This window comes from Triturus cristatus, chromosome 6 (assembly GCF_964204655.1).
Source record: "Triturus cristatus chromosome 6, aTriCri1.1, whole genome shotgun sequence".
Taxonomy (NCBI): Eukaryota; Metazoa; Chordata; class Amphibia; order Caudata; family Salamandridae; genus Triturus; species Triturus cristatus.
Genome location: NC_140589.1, coordinates 1,512,325,742 through 1,512,343,965, shown reverse-complemented (window position 1 = coordinate 1,512,343,965; position 18,224 = coordinate 1,512,325,742). Strand labels below are relative to the sequence as shown.

General features: G+C 43.8%; 1 long non-coding RNA gene across 3 annotated transcripts in view; it reads left to right on the top strand.

Annotated features, from left to right (window-relative positions):
- Positions 1-18,224, top strand: part of LOC146821615 (uncharacterized) — a 179,615-nt gene that overhangs the window by 50,720 nt on the left and 110,671 nt on the right. For 2 of the 3 annotated variants that reach the window (XR_014962745.1, XR_014962743.1), the window contains 2 exons: positions 16,792-16,878; positions 16,977-17,353. This is a non-coding gene — a long non-coding RNA (uncharacterized LOC146821615). Of the gene's footprint in view, positions 1-16,791; positions 16,879-16,976; positions 18,171-18,224 lie in introns of those variants that run through there. The other variant, XR_014962744.1, reaches the window with a different exon arrangement.

The following is an 18,224-nucleotide window of genomic DNA, read 5'->3' as shown; positions in this document are numbered from 1 at the left end:
AAGATGAATAAGATTTTGTTGTAATATGTTTCTTGATATGTTTTTAAAATATATATATATATATATTCACTGAAAAAACCATAGGTTTCACACATGTTATAGTTAGCGGAAATTTTACTGATAAAAAACCAATGAAATTCCCCCGTTATAGTTAGTGCAGGAAACTATAACTCACGCGACCGCAATCCTCTGCTGATGCTAATACTGTATTTAGACACTTATTTGCCCATGTCTTCTTCCATAAAGTTTTAGCTATACATATATTACAAATATTTTTTTTTCATAAAGACACATATGTCATCAGCAGAAGATTGCGGTCGCGTGAGTTATAGTTTCCTGCACTAACTATAACGGGGGAATTTCATTGGTTTTTTATCAGTAAAATTTCCGCTAACTATAACATGTGTGAAACCTATGGTTTTTTCAGTGAATTTGCAAGGTTTTTTAAATGCTAATTCCTAACTATAACGTGTGTGAAACCTATGGTTTTTTCAGTGAATTTGTACGGTTTTTTAAATGCTAAGTTACTTTACGCCATTCGTGGCGTGCGCGCCCACTTAACGCAGTTCGTTCCGTGCGCGCACAGTGAGCACGCGGTGCGCTTCGCGCACCGCGTGCCCACTTTACGCAGTTAGTGCCATGCACGCACGGTGGGCACGCGGTGCGCTACGCGCACCGCGTGCCCACATTACACTAAATGGGCCATGTACGCACGATGCGCTTCGCGCACCATGCGCACATGGAGGACATATTATGCGCTTCCTTGTGATAGGTAATCTGTTGAAATTTTTGGGGGAAATGCTGTGCTCTTATATGCCATGCACAAATGGTGGCCTTCGGCCACCATTTGCACACGGGGTGGAGAGAGTGGGTTTTTTTTTTTTATTAATTATTTACCGTACGCGTACGGTAAGCGTACGGTAAGCGTACGGTAAGCGTAATCGGCGAAATTTTCGAAAAATAAAAAATTACCGTTTTTTGCCTTGGGGGATCTTTGAAGACTCAACTAACATGGTTATGTGCATGGGCGCTGTCTAAACAGCCCCTTTATATGTTTTTGGCATTTGTTTATCAGCTCCCCCCTCAGAGTGCGAGAGAGACAATGGCGGCCGCCGCTTCCTGGTTTCGACCGATTTGAATGTTTACTAAGATCTAAGGGCCAATCAGAATCGCGCTCGCGCACGCCACCGCACGCGTACGGTAAGCGCACCGTAAGCGCACCGTAAGCTGGCTCAGATATATATATTGATTTAAAGGCTATTTTCTCAGAATCTACTGAACAGATTTACACCAAACCTACAAAAGGCACTTCCTTGACCTGAGGACTACCTCTCTGCCAAATTTCAAGTAATTCTGTTCAGCCGTTCGGGCTGTAGCTGTGTCTAAAGGTCCTATGGAAAAATGCATGGGAAAAACGCGTTTTGGGACCCCCCTTTTATCTCAGCCCCCGCTTGACGAATCCCCCCGAGACTTTCAGGGTAGGAGCGGAGCGCAGCGCCCCACCTATTTTGAAAAATTCGCAAGGATTCGTCGACCGGCGCAAAAGTTATTCAAAATAGAATGTTGCGGATTTCCTATGGAAACGTGGTCCTAACTATAACTACCTACTGGCGACCGCCAGTAGGTAATATATATTTTTCAAAGCTCCAGATTTGCCCATTATAGGAAGCACTCGGACCACTGTAATAGCTTCGAGCTTTTAATGGGACAGGCAGAGTCCTTGTTCACATTAAAAAGCAGATCCTCCATCTGCCTGATGTGTTTCGAATGAATTTCTTCTTCAGAGGCGTGACGGTTTCAAGGTGAGCAGTTGCGGCAATATCCCAGAATTATTCATGCGTTATAGCGCGCCCCATTGGGCAGTTCAAATGACTCTGTGCTGTGCATGCTGAGATTAGTAGTTGCCATCAAAGCCTCAAATGGCTGCTCCCCAAATTCTGGACCCGCATTCACGGTACGATGATGTCAACCGTTGTGGCCCCCTGTAGTCCGTGGGGTGGTGCACTCCTCGCGGCTGGGCAACTGCGTTTAGATCAAAGCTCCAGATTTGCCCATTATAGGAAGCACTCGGACCACTGTGATAGCTACGAGCTTATAATGGTACAGGCAGAGTTCTTCACATATTATATATTTATTAATCTTGTTCTATATTGTTGTATTTGATTTAATAGACTGGTGAATATAAATATTCTTTTTAAAATGTATTAAAACATTTTTTTGGGGTGCAGTAGGTGCTTTGTTTAGAGTTCTAATACTTGTGAGATGTTTAGTTAGCCAAAACAATATTCTATCATTTCAAGGTACTGTGGTCCTTTGTATATTTACAAACAGTTGAACTTTAAGTTGTAACATTCCGTATATCTCTTTGGTCTGTTTAAAATTTTTAGGTTTGATTTGGCATACTAATTGTTCTTTTCTTAGTTGTTCTTAATTTTTGATAGATTTGCCTTTTTTCGAGAATTTCTTTGAATTTGTATGGGGTAGGATGGCTTTTGCCTATTGTGGCTTGGAAGGTGTTATTCCATCCTTCCACAGAGTTGTTTGTTTTGGATCTTTGTATTGTCAACATGTTCCACTTTGTGATGTAGCTTTTGGACTGGAGTGTGTGACCAGAACGGTGCATTCTATTACGCAAATGTCTTCACCGTAGTCCAGGAGGGGACTTCTTGTTCATTTCAGTGGTAGTATGGTGATTGTATTAGCATGGTGCAGTGGTTAATTTCTTTTGTGACTGGCATGTAGGCAAGGGCTATTGACTTTTTAATATAAAATGCACGCTTGGCTGTTTGTTTTGTATTCTACATTTAGTGCAGATTTCTAGAGCTGTCTCCAGATGCTTTGATTAATCTGATAATAGCAGCATTGTGTGGGTAAATTTTGAGAATTGTTTCTATCATTGGCTGCTCAAAATGTATTATAATTCTTTGTAGGGTAGTACTTAGTTTGAAATGTAATTTAATTTTGTAATACATAATTGGTTGCACTCAGCTTGTTAGGCCATAGTGCATAAAGTAGGATATGTTATGTTCTGATATTCTCCATCTCTAGTGTATATTGTGTGAAGGATGGAGGGCACTGTTTGAAGGTGCCATCCATCATCCATTAGTAAATGGCATTCTCCTTTCAATAATTCTGTCATGGAGGAGAAATGATTTTTTGTTGTGTGTTCTAGTTAGGTGTTGTGGAATGTTTATGTCTTTGTATGCGCAACAGGATTCTGTGTTGTGGATTTTAATGCACGCCCTTTTTATCTTTTTGCTGGTAGGTGACCTGTATTGTGCTCAGGAACTTTAAGCACTATGCTTTTATTTAATAGTGTTGGTGGCTTCCTGATTGCCAGTGCTTGGAGAAGGTGCATTACTTCTATCTCGGTTAAATTTGGGGAGAACTGTGTTCTCTAACATTAATTACAATTACAACATTTGGCACATCACCAGTTAATATTTTAGCTGCTTTTCATTCCTTCCATTTTGTATGTGTATCCCATGTAAGATGACAGCTGTTTGTGTTTCTGCAAGGTTACATAAGTAGCTCTTTGTACCTTTTTTCTGAAAATGGTAGAAGTATATATTTATTACTTTGTGTTAAATATGTTATTCTATTTATTACTAACATAGTAAAATGTATTTGTATTTACTATATTTCATGCTTACATATTTTCTGTCCTTTAAATGTGCCGTTTCTTTTTTCAATTTACATTTAATACAGTTGAAATGTGCGTCACATTGGAAGTCTCTTCTTGTGAGGTAGAAAGTGTTTGTTTAATGTTGACTTTAAAATATTGTTAATTTAGATTGGGAATATGTTTAGGGATAATTTAACTTTTTTAAGTTTATGGGTTACGAATACTTTTTATGATTTTTACAAGCTTGTAAATCACGTTTGTCAAGTTTGACATTAATGAAGTTGGCATTGTTGAGGAAATGCCCTTTTTGCAGGATCACCCCTACTTTTTGCCCCCTCTTTTTCCTTGATTTAATGCTGGTTTACTGACTTTGAACACTAGGACCCTGACATCCAGTACCCATTGTATATGCGCTGACCCCTAAAAAGAAGTTGAGCTGGTTAATCCCTGATTGTTATATTTAACTTACCTATAAGCCTCTAGTACATGGTACCCAGTGTACCCAGGGCCTGTAAGTTAAATGTCACTAGTGGACTGCAAAACCTATTGTGCCACCGCTAAAGTGCCAAAGTGAAAACATGACTCTAGCAGGGTCAATCTGGAACAAAAAATAGGCCCAGGCACCAAATTAAAAGTGGCCTCCATTAACGAACCAGTTAACTACACATTTGCTATTCAGACTAGTTTTGAACTTGTAAAGAGAGGCTGTATGGGTATTTTACAAGGTATGGGAGACTGCATGCATCTCTATTCACTGCTGGCAATGTATGTGGCAATATCAGGGAAATCAACAGTAAAAGTGGCCCTGTGGTCATAAAACAGGCCCACAAAGTGCTAAACAAAACACCTCACACACTGGTGTTAGACCAGCCTATTGGACACTGCCTGATTTCACTATAGGCCAGTCCGACCCTGGACTCTAGGCCTGCCACTGCAACCTAGCATGACAATTTTAAAACTGCAAGTTCACTCTGGCCAAATAAACCCTTTACAAATTCTAAGCCCTCATTTTTAATACCTATAAGTCACCCCTAAGGTAGGCCCTATGTTCTCATAGGGCAGGGTACATGATATTTATAAATTCGGACATGTGTATTTAAGTTTTAAATATCCTGAGCGTGAAAAATATGCAAAGTTGTTTTTCACTGTGGAATAGTTGAATCTCCCATAGAAAAGCACTGGGTTACATTATAACACTTTATTTCAACTGGTTTTGTCATGGACCCAGCTGGTGGCTTCTGGGAGATTGAGACCTAACTCACGAAATTATACCCAAAAGCTCCTGGACCCCTGGCTGGTGTTAGAGTTTACTCTCTCTCCCCCTCATTATTGTAAAAGTGGATATTTAGAGAAAATATCAAAGACCGCCACTGAACAGCAATCACCAGCATTGTACTCAGCTTCACGCTTCCTGTGCCGCCATGGAGATGATCGTACACTTACTGCTGTTGCTGCTTGATGACGTCCAAAACCGACACCATCATGGATGCAACTAACGATAAGCCACACTCTTACCCATTTCCATCGAGTCCTCAACAAATAAATGCCCCGCCATGGACCTGGCAAGGTGTTTGGGGTTCCTAGGCCAAACATATTTTGTGGGCCCCTGTTTGGAATTGCTCTCAATGTATGATCCAGTGAGAACTCTATGATGCCCTCTTTGGACATGTCCCTGACACTGCACAAGCACACTCTGCTGAAGTTGACGTATGTTCACATCTCATAATCAGGGATAGTGATGTGTGCATTAAATTGTATCACGCAACAGCAACTCCTTATCAATATCGCACCTATTGATCTCTGTGACACCCTCACATTGTTCATACGCTAGGTCCTGTTGTGATATCAAAGATACATCTGTATTTATGTGTCATAAAACTGAAAACACACCTTCTCTGCTAAATCTCTGTAATCCTGTAATGGACTCTCAAATCAGCCACATTAAAATGTAATGTCAGGTAAATGGGATTGCAAATAATCAATGAAGCATTCAAAGGGCACAAAGCAAAGGCTCTCTGCAGAAAACGTTTGCCTCTACCAGGGGGACAGCCAATAGCATACCCATGTGCCATGCATATGTGGGAAATGTATAAGTGCAAGTCATAACACATTTATGACACATTTACATAAAGTAGGTGTAAGGTGCACACAAAAATGGTCACATGTCCATAAAAATGTATACAAAGCTATGACAAGTTAACACCCTCCATGTGTGGATAAACAAATATCTAACTTGCACACATCAAACATATATTCAACCTACATCATAAGGAGAAGTGCAAGCTAAATTATGTTGACATCGGCTAAGCCAAGTTGAAATACTTACCATATGAAATACCACCCAATGTAATATTAGCCCCAATTGGATTTCATCCTGCATATCCATCCATTGAAAATTTCCCCTTGTCTTGTGTGACTCCAGCGCTGGTTCTAAGGTCAGATCATACTAACCACTTCAAATGGATCAGCAATCAGGGTGAAACAAACACAAGTGTAGTCACACATCACAAAGTATCCAATAGCATCATATAGTCAGAAAGGTAATGACAGGACTAATGTGCTATAAACAAAGCAATGTTTAATTTTGCAAGCACATTAACATGTACTGAACCAGGGGGCGTGGCTAAGCCGCAAAGCGCGATGGCCGCTGCTTAACGGAGCTCTGCCGATTCCCTCTTCTCCCTCGTCTATCCGCTGCAGTTATCCGTGATCTAATCTCAGTCTTTGAAGGAGAAACTATCCGATCCACGTTTGCAGGATAACTATCCTTGCAGAGAGTTCAGTGGTTGCAGTGTCAGCGTGTTTACTGTGCGCCCTTGTGGGGACGTAGAGACCGGGGCCTCGCGTGGCTGCCAGAGCGGAAAGCGAGGAGTGTTCTGGACGTCCCCCAATGGGGGATTTGATACCGGTATACACCGGAGGCGTATCCCATGCTGCGGTTGACATAGTGCATTGCCTGGAGTCCCGGAACAGACTTGAATGCACCTGGGCCTGGAGGAAGATTGAGCGCCGGGGCCTCGATTACGGAGGTGGTTGGTCTGTGGCCAAAGTGATTCCGGGGCCTGACTGAAGGGCCAGCGGAACAGTGAGAGCAGCGGGCTGGGCTCCGGCTGGGGTGTCCCCTCACCTCCCCCCTCCTACATCAGTGACGCTGGGCTGAGAGGACCTCCAGGAGCGGGTGAGCTGGACATCGCGGAGGCACGGCAGAGAGACAACAGAGACCCTGATCCAGAGTGACGGCCTGAATTGGGGGTGAACGGCACTTGAATTGCCGACTATCAGCTGGGAGCAGAATTGCTCGCATCTCGACAGTAAGCCCGCACCTGCAAAACATGCGGCATTCGCAAATGGCCTTGGGACTCAGACTATGAAGGCCTTTTCTGAGGGCTAATACACCCACAAAACCCGCTGACATAGACCAACCACGCCTGCAATATCATCAGCTCACTTGCAGTAGCGCCTTCTGCCCCTGTATTGTGGCGCTTCCAAGGAGAAGAAGCTTATTGACTGCCTTTGCTGATGCCCTGGTGCTGACTGCCACACCGCGGTCATGACTGGTGTCCTGCATGACCTGGGCCCCCTTACGGGTAAGAAAAGAGACAAGCAAAAAGACCTGGAGGCAGCGGAGGATGCAGTGCTTAAACTGGAGGAGGAGCTAGAACACATAGTGACCCCTGAAAAAGTACACTTATTAAGCTTAAAACAAGATTAATTCAGAAGCATAGCGATGGATAGGGCTGAGACACAGGGGAGAGAAATGCAGAGTAGACTCTATGAGCATGGGGACAAGGCAGGGAAATTGATTGCATCGTTGGATAGGAAGGAATGGGCTTCGCGACTGGTACCCGAACTCACCAGCGAGGATGGTGAACCCCTCACAGACCCACAACTTATAGCAGACCGGTTTGCAGATTACTATCAGGGAGTTTACAGAACAGAGGGGCAGTACACAGAGCGAGATAATGTTGCCCTACTTCGAGATATTATGCTCCCCACCCTAGCTGACGAGCATCGTGAGTACCTGGAATCCGCCTTTTCAATTGATGAGGTGGCTCAGGCAGTACAAGCGATTAAGTGCGGTAAAGCTTTGGGTCCAAATGGTATCCCGATCGAGCTGAACAAGTTGAGACCGGATAAGATAGTTCCCTACCAACACCCAATGCTCATTGACAGTAGCGACAAAGGGGCACTTCCAATAGATCAGAGAATTGCTAATATCATGGTCATTCATAAAGAAGGCAAACCTAAAACTCTTTGCACATACTACAGACCGATATCACTGCTTAATGCTGAGCCTAAGATTCTAGCTAAAATGCTGGCTATACACCTTGTTAAAGTAGTTGATACCCTGGTACACCCTGACCAATCCGGCTTCATGCCACGCCGTAACACCGCCATCAACTTGTGTCGGCTCCATGGGGTGTTGGGTAGAGTGTCAACTATCTTGGAACCCGCAGTCCTTGTGTCATTGGATGCCACCATGGCGTTTGACATGGTGGAGTGGACATATCTCTTTGCAGTTTTGAATAAGATGGGATTTGTATCCCAGTTAGTGAGCTGGATCCGGCTGTTATACACTACACCCATGGCCCAAGTTGTAGTGAACAATCGTAAATCGGGGGTATTTGAGCTCTGCCGTGGAACGCGTCAAGGGTGTCCACTGTTACAACTCCTCTTTGCCCTGGCATTGGAGCCATTGGCAGTATGGATTCGCAGAGATCCGATGATCCGTGGTATGCGTTGGGCCCCAGACTGGGAGGATAGAATATTGTTATATGCAGATGATTTACTGCTGTACTTGACCTCCCTGAGGGTCTCTTTGATATGCTTGCTTGACATCATAGCCATATTTGGCAGGTATTCCGGATTCACCATAAATTGGTCTAAATCTGTGATTTATGTCTTGCACGGTGAACCACCAACTCTCTTGAAAGGCTGCCTGATACAAATTGCTGTAGAAGGTTTTCGGGAACCTAGGTATATTCATTACATTAAACGCTACGCTCCGGTTCACTCGTAATCTCCTGCCACGTATTCAGAGATTGAAGAGTGATATTAGTCACTTGAAGACTCTGCCTCTTTCCCTATTAGGTAAGGTTGTTCTTTTTAAAATGATGGCTTTACCACGTTTTCTTTACGCCCTCTAGAACTCGATGAACCCAGTCCCCAAATCGTATTTTAAAGAAATCGAAACCCCACAAAGAAATGTTTTATGGGACGGGAAACCTCGGATCGCATTAGCGAAACTCACCCTTAACTGGTATGACAGCGGCATCAGTCTTCCTAATATTAAGAAACAATATTGGGCAGCCCACCTGGCTGTGATTAACCAGGGGACATATGGTCGTTCTGACGACCCAGGATACGCCATGGATAGATGGCTCCTCCCGGGTGGAGACTACAGTAGAGCACTCTATTCCAAACCCCGTAGATACCCCCTTACGGGTCCGACCGCACACTCAATTCAAGTTTGGTATGAAGTGACTAAACACCTGGGGTGGGACCGTAGGCTCACACTGGCAACTCCCCTCTGGAATTCCAAAAAGCTGGGGAGCCTCTGGCAAACTAAGGGGTTTGATAGGTGGGATCTTATTGGTATTTACCAAATCAAGGACCTCTGGGTCAAGGGCGCTATCCTCTCATTTGCCTCTCTCCAACAGCAATATAAACTGGCTGATATTGAGCATTATAGATATCTGCAGGTTTGACATGCACTCCAGACTCATCTTACTAGTGGGTCCCCCCCCCCCGAAGCGTCCCCTCTCGAGGATAGGATATTGGACGGCCATCTTCCTGAGAGGTCTATCTCACTGATTTACAAAAAACTGATAAATAATATGGATGACCCCCTCCAGTCCCTTAAGGATAAATGGATTAAAGACGGCATTAAATTGGATGACGAAGACTGTCAATCAGCGGTCTCCTCCCCGAGGGAAGTGCCGGTCCAAGCAAGGCTGCGGTTGGTGCAACTAAAGATTCTACACAGAATATACATCACTGGGCCAGATATGGTAAGGATGGGTAGAATGGATAATGGAGAGTGCAGACGTGGGTGTGGGGAGGTGGGTACTTTCATCCACATAATATGGGAATGTGCATATATACAATCATACTGGCAAGTCCTACATCAAACTCTCTGGGATGTGCTCACAGTTGACCCACACACACAGCCCAAACCCGCAGAAACCTTCTAAACATTTTGGAGCCGACAGACCTCACCTTTTATACTAAGCAATGGGTGATCCTGGCTAGAATGGTGGCTAAAAGAAACATAGCACAACATTGGGGAGCCCATCAACCGCCAATGCTTGATAAATGGAAGGAAGATTTGGACTGGTGCATGTTCCGGGAAAAATCAGTATATGTAGACAGGGGGTGCTCTGGAACTTGTATAGAGGAAATATATGTATCCCACCAGCAGCACTAAATGACGATAAAACTCTTGAAACCCCCTAATTGTTGTATATTGTTTATTTGTATTTGAGTCACTGTAACCCATATCGGAGATATGGAGGATGTATAGTCTCTTGCTCATGTCGCATACTGGTAGGAAACATTGATTTGTTCATAATACAAATAATTATTAAAAAAAACATGTACTAAACCAAAGGCCAACAACCTGTCCATTTTCATATTTTGTGGTCCAGCACATTGCTGTGCCATTAAACTTGCACTTCATGACACTGCCAGGGAACCTCCTCACAAAAGGGCATTCAGTGGGCATGCCATGCTACTTGGGAGGGGTGGGGTCGGGCTTGAGTGGGTGGGTTGGTTTTGGTTGAGGTTTGGTTTCTTAGAGATATGGCTGGGTTTAGTGGTGGGGGATCAGGTTTCTCAGGGATTAATTGGAATGTGGAAGGAATGATTTGGGGTGTGGATGAGTTCCTTTTGGCTTTGCAGGAGTGGGTTTAACAGGGCTAAGGGCAAGGGCAAATAACACACTTTCACTGGGAAAATGGGCAGAATGTTCTGAAGGGAGTAGGGGTTGGGAGGTAAAGGGAGTTGAAGTGTCAGGTGTGGGTTAGTTTGTTTGGGTGACTGATGTTTCTTGTTTGTTTTTTATAGGTGTCTGTTGTGTGGGTGAGTGTGGGCATTTGCGTTTTTGAGGGTGTCTGATGTGAACATGCTGGGTATTGTGGATTGGTCTGTGGGTGTGGTCCGTGCTGTAATGCGTGGGTTGGTGGATGGGACTGAGAGTGTGGGTGTCATGTCTGTTGTAATGCTAGGTGTTGTGGATGAGTCTGTGGGTGTGGGAGTCTGTGGGTGTGGGTGAGTCGCCAAGGATTATGTTATTGGAAGGGTGTTGAGGGGGGTGAGGATCATGTGGGTGGATGCGTGCTTCTGTGTCTTTTGGCATTTCTGTTTTTGTGTGCTGTTGAAGTGTGTGGGTGCCTGTTTGTGTGTGTGCTTTGGACAGGCATGAGACTAGGGAATTTGGATGGGGAAAAGGCAGGAGGTAGGATGGAAGTTTGGGATGGGTGGAAGGCTGCCATAAGGGAGGAGGCCAGATCCTGAAAAGATCTCTGTAGGGCAAACATAACACTTTGGATGCCTTCTAGGTTGACCGCTATCTGTTGCAGTTTGCTCCCTTGCACCTGGGTGCCATCTGACCAACAGAGCTGTTTCTCAGGAGGTCAATAGCCTCCTCACTCAGGGCAGCAGGGGTAATAGGGGCAGGGGCTGAGGTACCTGGAGAGAAGGAGACGGCTCCCCTCTCAGGGGAGTGGGCCCAGCCACCTAGGTGGAGAGCAACAAGTAGGGCTGAGTTGGAATTGGGGTGGCAGACCAGGATGAACGTCTAACAATTTCTGTGGGGTTTGCCACCACTTTGAAGTGTCCACTGGAAGATGACTCTGATGATGAAGAAGTCAAACTTCCGTCTTCCAAGGTACTTTCCACACCCTCTCCATCAATGGGTCTCTCCTTATCTGTACTCTCACGACCAGAACCACTGTGACCAGCTGCTTCCCCAACGATGTTGGACCAGTGTCTTCCACTTGACTTCAGCTCCAGGGACCACTATATTGACTTCAACAGTATGCATGCATGCTACATGGCCTGTAAACAGTTGCTCACAGTGAAGTCAGATTCATAGACACCACCCATTGCATGAGTGAAGTTGAATCAACTATTTGATCATGTATCTAGTAGGATACTTGATCAACGTGTATAGGTTGTCCCTTGTAGTATACCTTAGTAACCTAATGTCATCAAATAGGATGGCAATGACAAATTCCTTCCTACAGATTCCACAAAAGCACTGCAATCAGCAATAGGTCATATACCTAATGCCACACCACGATGAAATGATGGACAACTAATACAGCTATGTTGCACCGAGATGTAAAGTAGCAGGAAGAAGGTGACATGGAAATGATCTTTTCACACTGTTGACACTCCCTAATTGAAACTTCCTCAAATGTTCACTTTCAGAATAGTCTTAGGTAAGCTGTACTTAAGTAGATTCACTATGTATCACATGTAGCACGAAAAAGTAGACTGGAGACCATCTAGCCCAAATATTTATCTACAAATATCAACAGCATAAAGAATCAGCTAGGCCTTGGGACATCCCTAGTCCAAATTGGTACTGGTGAGAACACCAATCTTACATTGCATACCTAAAAACCAATAGACCATTGAAGGTTGTTGAGGCTCGGGGAATCTCCATTACATGAAGAGGTGGTTTAACCTGTGTCCTAATGGGAAGGCCTATCACAGTACCTTTTTGTCTCACAGTACCTTTTTGTCTCACAAACACAAATTCCATTGCATTAACTGAGTGTAGACACTCGCATAAGATTCATACATTTCTGCATGTCCCTTCCTGATGCATGTCCCCAGTCAGTGAATGAGCCTTGACACATCAGCATGTGCAATTCACATAACTGAATACTCCTACATCAATGGTATGGACATTCACATTTTGAGAAATCACTGTATGCCTACCTGTAATGTTGTTTGTTGCTTCATCAATTGGTCCTGATTAATGACAAGAGTAATTGCTTAGGGTATGTGTGACCCACCCATCGATGTCTACACACTCCTGTCTGTGGTAACATATGAACTGTATATCCATCACAAGTAACTATTTTCACATACAAATTGGCCAACACACTCAATTGTGATGGAATCAGACATCAAACTATGAAGACATGTTGATTAGGTATGAAGCAGGAGTGCAGATGATACTACAACAGGGAACGGTACACTTGCCAACATGTAGGCAATAGTTATGGTTTGCTATCCCATGTTACTGTACATTCCCCACTTACCAAGGGGAAGTATTGCTCAGTCACTGCATCCAAAGTGCACTGTATGCTATTGCTATCACATGTAAGAGGGTCACCATCAAATGAGATGCAATAGTGAGAGAGCATCACTCCTTACACACTGAAGACAAGTGCCCTTTTTGGTACAATTGTCATCTACAACAGCAAACAACATGAGCTGATTAATCACTTTACTCAGCCATGTGTCTGCTCAAGACAGTCAATTGGTAGTGGACTGGACTCTGCTGTGTTCCTGCTCTGAAAGGCAACAGGCAAAATCTCATCAGCATGCACCTACTACCAGACCTACACAAACAAGAACTCTTCTTGTGCGTCGCACATGGCCCATCCAAAACAATGATTTGGGAATGTCTCAATGTAACACGCAAAGGTGGCAGCGTAACATATATGACTCTGACCAGAAGTTATCCCTTATCACTGCTGTTGCGCCCTCAACTGCCAGTATGCAGGCCATTAGGGTTCTCTAGATCTGGCACGCGCCCTGTCCACGTTGGTAGAACAGCCCCAGCTGGACCTCTATGATCTTCAGGGTCCAGCATCTCAGGTCTTCCTACCTCTTATAGAAATGTACGCTGCGTCGGCAATAGACCCCTAAGGGTGCTGCGCACCTTCCGCGAGATGGCTTTTCAAATGGATTGCTTCTGATGGGCATTGACCTGTATGGCTACAAGAGATAACGAAACAGATTGTAACTGCAAGTTGAAGGATATCTGTTTGGTTGACACACATTTTGTATAACCTAGCACAAGCATTAATCAATGGTTAACACACTGCATATGCCATTCTCATATGCTAAGCACTATAAAGACATGAATACACACTTTTGGAGAAATCTGCTGACTATCCTCGGCTCTGGTCATTACCTACATTGACTAAGCCAGCCCACTAACACTCTGTAGCCAAGGCCATCCTACATGTACTCTGAGTTACTATAAAACACAATACACCCTTGTGACCTTATGCAGTATAAAGTACTTGTGCCTGACTGTGCAGACACCTTTTCAGGCAGGCCCATTGATTTGATGCAGACGGTTCATACAGGCTAGTATCATAGTATAGACTAAATCCTAAGACTTAGGTAACTATGAAAGGGCGGGCATGTGTGGCACTGAGAGCTTCCTCTCTGGGGATGTGTGGACATGTGTACTACTTAGCGAGATATCATACTACATCTGATTAAGTTTGTGGGGTATGTAGTGCCATCACAGGACACACCTTTTGCCATATGTGGCACTGTTACAGGGATTACAGTCAACATACCATTGTATGTCATGTTTGTTTGTTTTATTATAACAAAGCTGGTGAATAACCTCTCAAAATATCTTCTGAAGTAACCAACTATCTCACTGTTAATGTGTCACATGTACAATAGGCCTGTACAATGCAAGGATGACTTCTCGAAAAGTGACACAAGACCTATGGGAGTATATGCCCTGTAATTAGTAATGTCACAATGTGGGTCAATGGAACGAAGCAACAGATCAGGGGGTTACCTGAGCCACCATTCCAAATATATTCCATGTAAAAGCAATCAGGGCTACTATAGGTTGAGAAAACACATTTTGAGAACATCCAATGATCTGCAGGTCTACAGTGAGATTACTCTGCATCAGTTGTATAGCCACAGTAACTCTGTCCCAGGCTAGGCAATGACCCAGACTGGGCAAAACTCATTGTCAGACCTTGCTCTCTGCAGGCTGAGCATGAACATTGCATTTCCACAAATTCAATACATAACAGTACATCTTGTGGCAATCCAGTAAGTGACCTTAAGGTTGTGTGGTACTCTGAAGGGGTCTGTGAGGTATAGGTAGCTCCCAGACAAGTTTGGTGAGCCCTGATCTGATCTGGGACTGTACACATAACTAACATCATCCTCATCTGCTTCTTGCAGTATACATACAAAGCTCTTGCTGTAAAGCCTATATATTTATTTGCACATTTACCATGAGCTGATTAGCAAATATATCATAGGCACCATGTAAAGTATACATGCATAGATATGTACAAGCAACATGAGTAGGATCTAGGGCTTATCACAAAACACACAACATACACTAGGTACATATTCCATTACATGATTGTCCTATGAAGGGGCCACAAAATGTTACAACAGTAATGTGAATTCACTCTAGGACTCTGACACATTGCAGTCTGTGGGAATGGAAATGATGGAGTTAAACAGAGTAAAACATGTATGCAAGATATTTACTTGCTCTTCTGGTGAGCCATAGAGGTGGCCATACAGGGGAAGCACTTCTTCAACCAGTTTCTCCAGCTCCTCTGGAGAGAAGGCAGGGGACTTCATTCATACTTGGCCTGGCATGATTGCTCCCGGAGGTAGCAAACAGCAGCTGAAATGTAGGAGGGGAGTTATTTTTCAAACCGTGGCGCACATGTATGCCATGTACACGGTCATCGGCATAGATTGACAGTCATTGGCCTGCGACCATCGCAATCACCAACATTAGCCCATTGCTGCGTCCACCATGGATTAAACTGCCCACCAAGTTGTAGAGTTCTGCTGGTGGCAAAAGGTTCAGAATGTTATATATAAAAGGTCAGGCATCTACCATTTTAGCGGTTGTAACTACAGTGCTGGTGATTAAGAGCGTCACCACCACTACAAATGTGTTGTAACATGTTTACATGATGTATTACTCCATTGCTCTATAATTTGTTTTACATAAACATCAGTGTACTGCATTACTATGTAAAAATGCTATATTACTGCTGTGCCCTTACACCAACAGTGACTGTATTTTGTGAGTAGAAGTCAAACTTTACAATATTAGGGTGCTCATCATACATTTTTGGCTGTATAAAGTGTACATTTCTGTTACAGACACTTGTGAAGGATGCAATGGGGATTATAGGTGGATGTTGGACAGTAGACAATTATTATGTGAATTATGTGTAATGCTTTTTGAACCAGTTATGTTTACTCACATTACTTTTGGCTTACTCTACATATGTTATTGTGGACACTGTGACCAGTGTTCAAAATTGTCACTCCACACATAGGTACCCAGTGAATCGCCCATATCTAGACCTTCAGGCCATGGAAGAAAGGCATGTCAGCAATCAATCAATCATGGGTGTGTAAAGCATAGCTACTCACCCCTGAGGGTCTCAAGGTGCTGGGGGGGCTGCAGAACCATCTGAGCGCTGAGTTTATTCAAAGAGCCTGGTCTTGAGGTCCTTGCTGTATTGGGACAGATATGGGAATTGCCTGAGTTGGGGGCATGGTGCTCAAAGTCTTGGCAGTGAGGTAGGGCAATTATCTTCCTCTGGTTTTGATCTTGCGGATCTGTGGGACGGTGGCCAGTGATAGTTGGACAGAGTGGAGGGGTCTGTTGGGTGCATGCATTGAGAGGCGGAGGTTCAGGTATGCTGGTCCGGCATTGTGGAGGGCCTTGTATGTGTGGGTGAGGAGCTTGTCATCAAGACGTTTTGTTTAAATAAGCAAACAATACAGGATTTATTTGATCAGTTGGAACCTGATCTCCTTACTCAAAACACTAATCCCATATGTATTCCACCTATTGTGAGACTTATGGCAGTTTGCATTTTCTGGCCACAGGTACACTGTGGCTATATCTGGTGGTAGGTCACAACCAATGTTCAGTGGTGTACTACAAAATGTGCTCTCAGCAATGATGAAACACATTGACAGCTACATCCAGTTCCCCATAGAAGGACTTAGCCAATGTGAAGTGGTGGTTGGAGCCATTCATGGCACCCATATTGCCTTAGTACCACCGCAAGCCAGGGAACAAGCTTACGGTAACAGGAAGCACTTACATTCTATCAACGTGCAAGTTGTCTGCTTAGTGGATTTGTACAACTGAAACGTCTGTTTCTGGTTCCCAGGATCAGCCCATGATTCCTTCATACTGCAGCACAGCACCATACCCCAGCTGATGTCACAACTGCTACCAGAAAGGGCCTGGCCTGTTGGTAAGTATGATCTGTCCTACCCTTGTCTGGGTGATGTCAGGTTGCTTAATCAGAAAATATGTAACTTACTGTTGCACCTATGTCTGTCTTTCATCTAGGAGACTCAGCGTATCCCAACCGTCCATGGTTGTTGGCACCGCTGAGGAATCCAACAATGCCATGGTAAATCAGCTTAAATTAGGCCCATGGAAGAACACAGCGGCCAGTGGAGTGGACTTTTGGCCTCCTGAAGGCCAGATTCAAATGTCTGGACAAGTCTGGGGACCCTCCTCTACTCACCCGGGAAGGTGTGTGAAATCACCGTGGCTTGCTGCATGCTCCACAACATCGCCCTGCGAAGGAATATCCGTTATATATATGAGCATGGAGACCACGAAGTGCCACCGGGTGAAGAAGCTGAAATGCCAAATGATAGTGGTTGAGAGGAAGGAGCTGACTTGCGTCAAGATCTCATCAACAACTTCTTCTCACGAGTGTAAGTATATTGTGAGATCACATCACTTTAACTATTAAAGCAAGTCTTGTGATGATGTGAGGAGTATGATTAGGGAAAATATTAGAAAGCTAAAGCTATGGCAAAATCTGGTGAAAGGTGTTTGTGGAGAAAGGTTGTGACACATGCTCACTTTATTGGTATTGCATTATTTAGCTTAGATTTTTGACATGGGCTGTGTAATCCAGACGTTGACTAAGTGAATTGCGCCATAAGTATGGTTTGATAGCTAAGGTCTTTGTTTTGCTGTTTGGACATACCAAGTGGATATCGATTGTTCCTGGGAATGACTATTACAGACTTTGGGTGTACAAATCTTATACCAAGACAGCTTGCACAGCGATAGGATACAAGTAATGAGAAATCCATTGAACTTGTTCCTTGTTGTTCGGTGGTCTATCATGTTTTCCAACAAAATGTTGTTGTGGGCCCAAATCATGCTAGTCTCCCTTTACATTGGCTAAATCCTCATTGTGTATAAACTGTATGTGGCTGTTGATGTGTCTCCTCATTGTAGGCTGAAGTGTTTGTGGCACATCACTGACATTTGTTTGTGACACTCCACCAGATGATGTAACACTGGATTAGAATGAGCCTGTGATCAAAAACTGTTTAACTGCAATGTGTCTGTTTATTGGTATAAATTATGTGGGATTCCATTTGTGAGGTAGGCGATATGGCTCCAGCTGATGACATAGACCAATTTTATTTTGCCTATTTCACCAGAAATTGTCTGATGTATCCCCTCTTCCATGTTTTTAAGGACTGCACCTGAAAATGTGATCGCTGAAACAGAATATTTGAGTCATGTATGATTTGCTATGTTTCTGATTTTATGCCAGCCTATGATTGG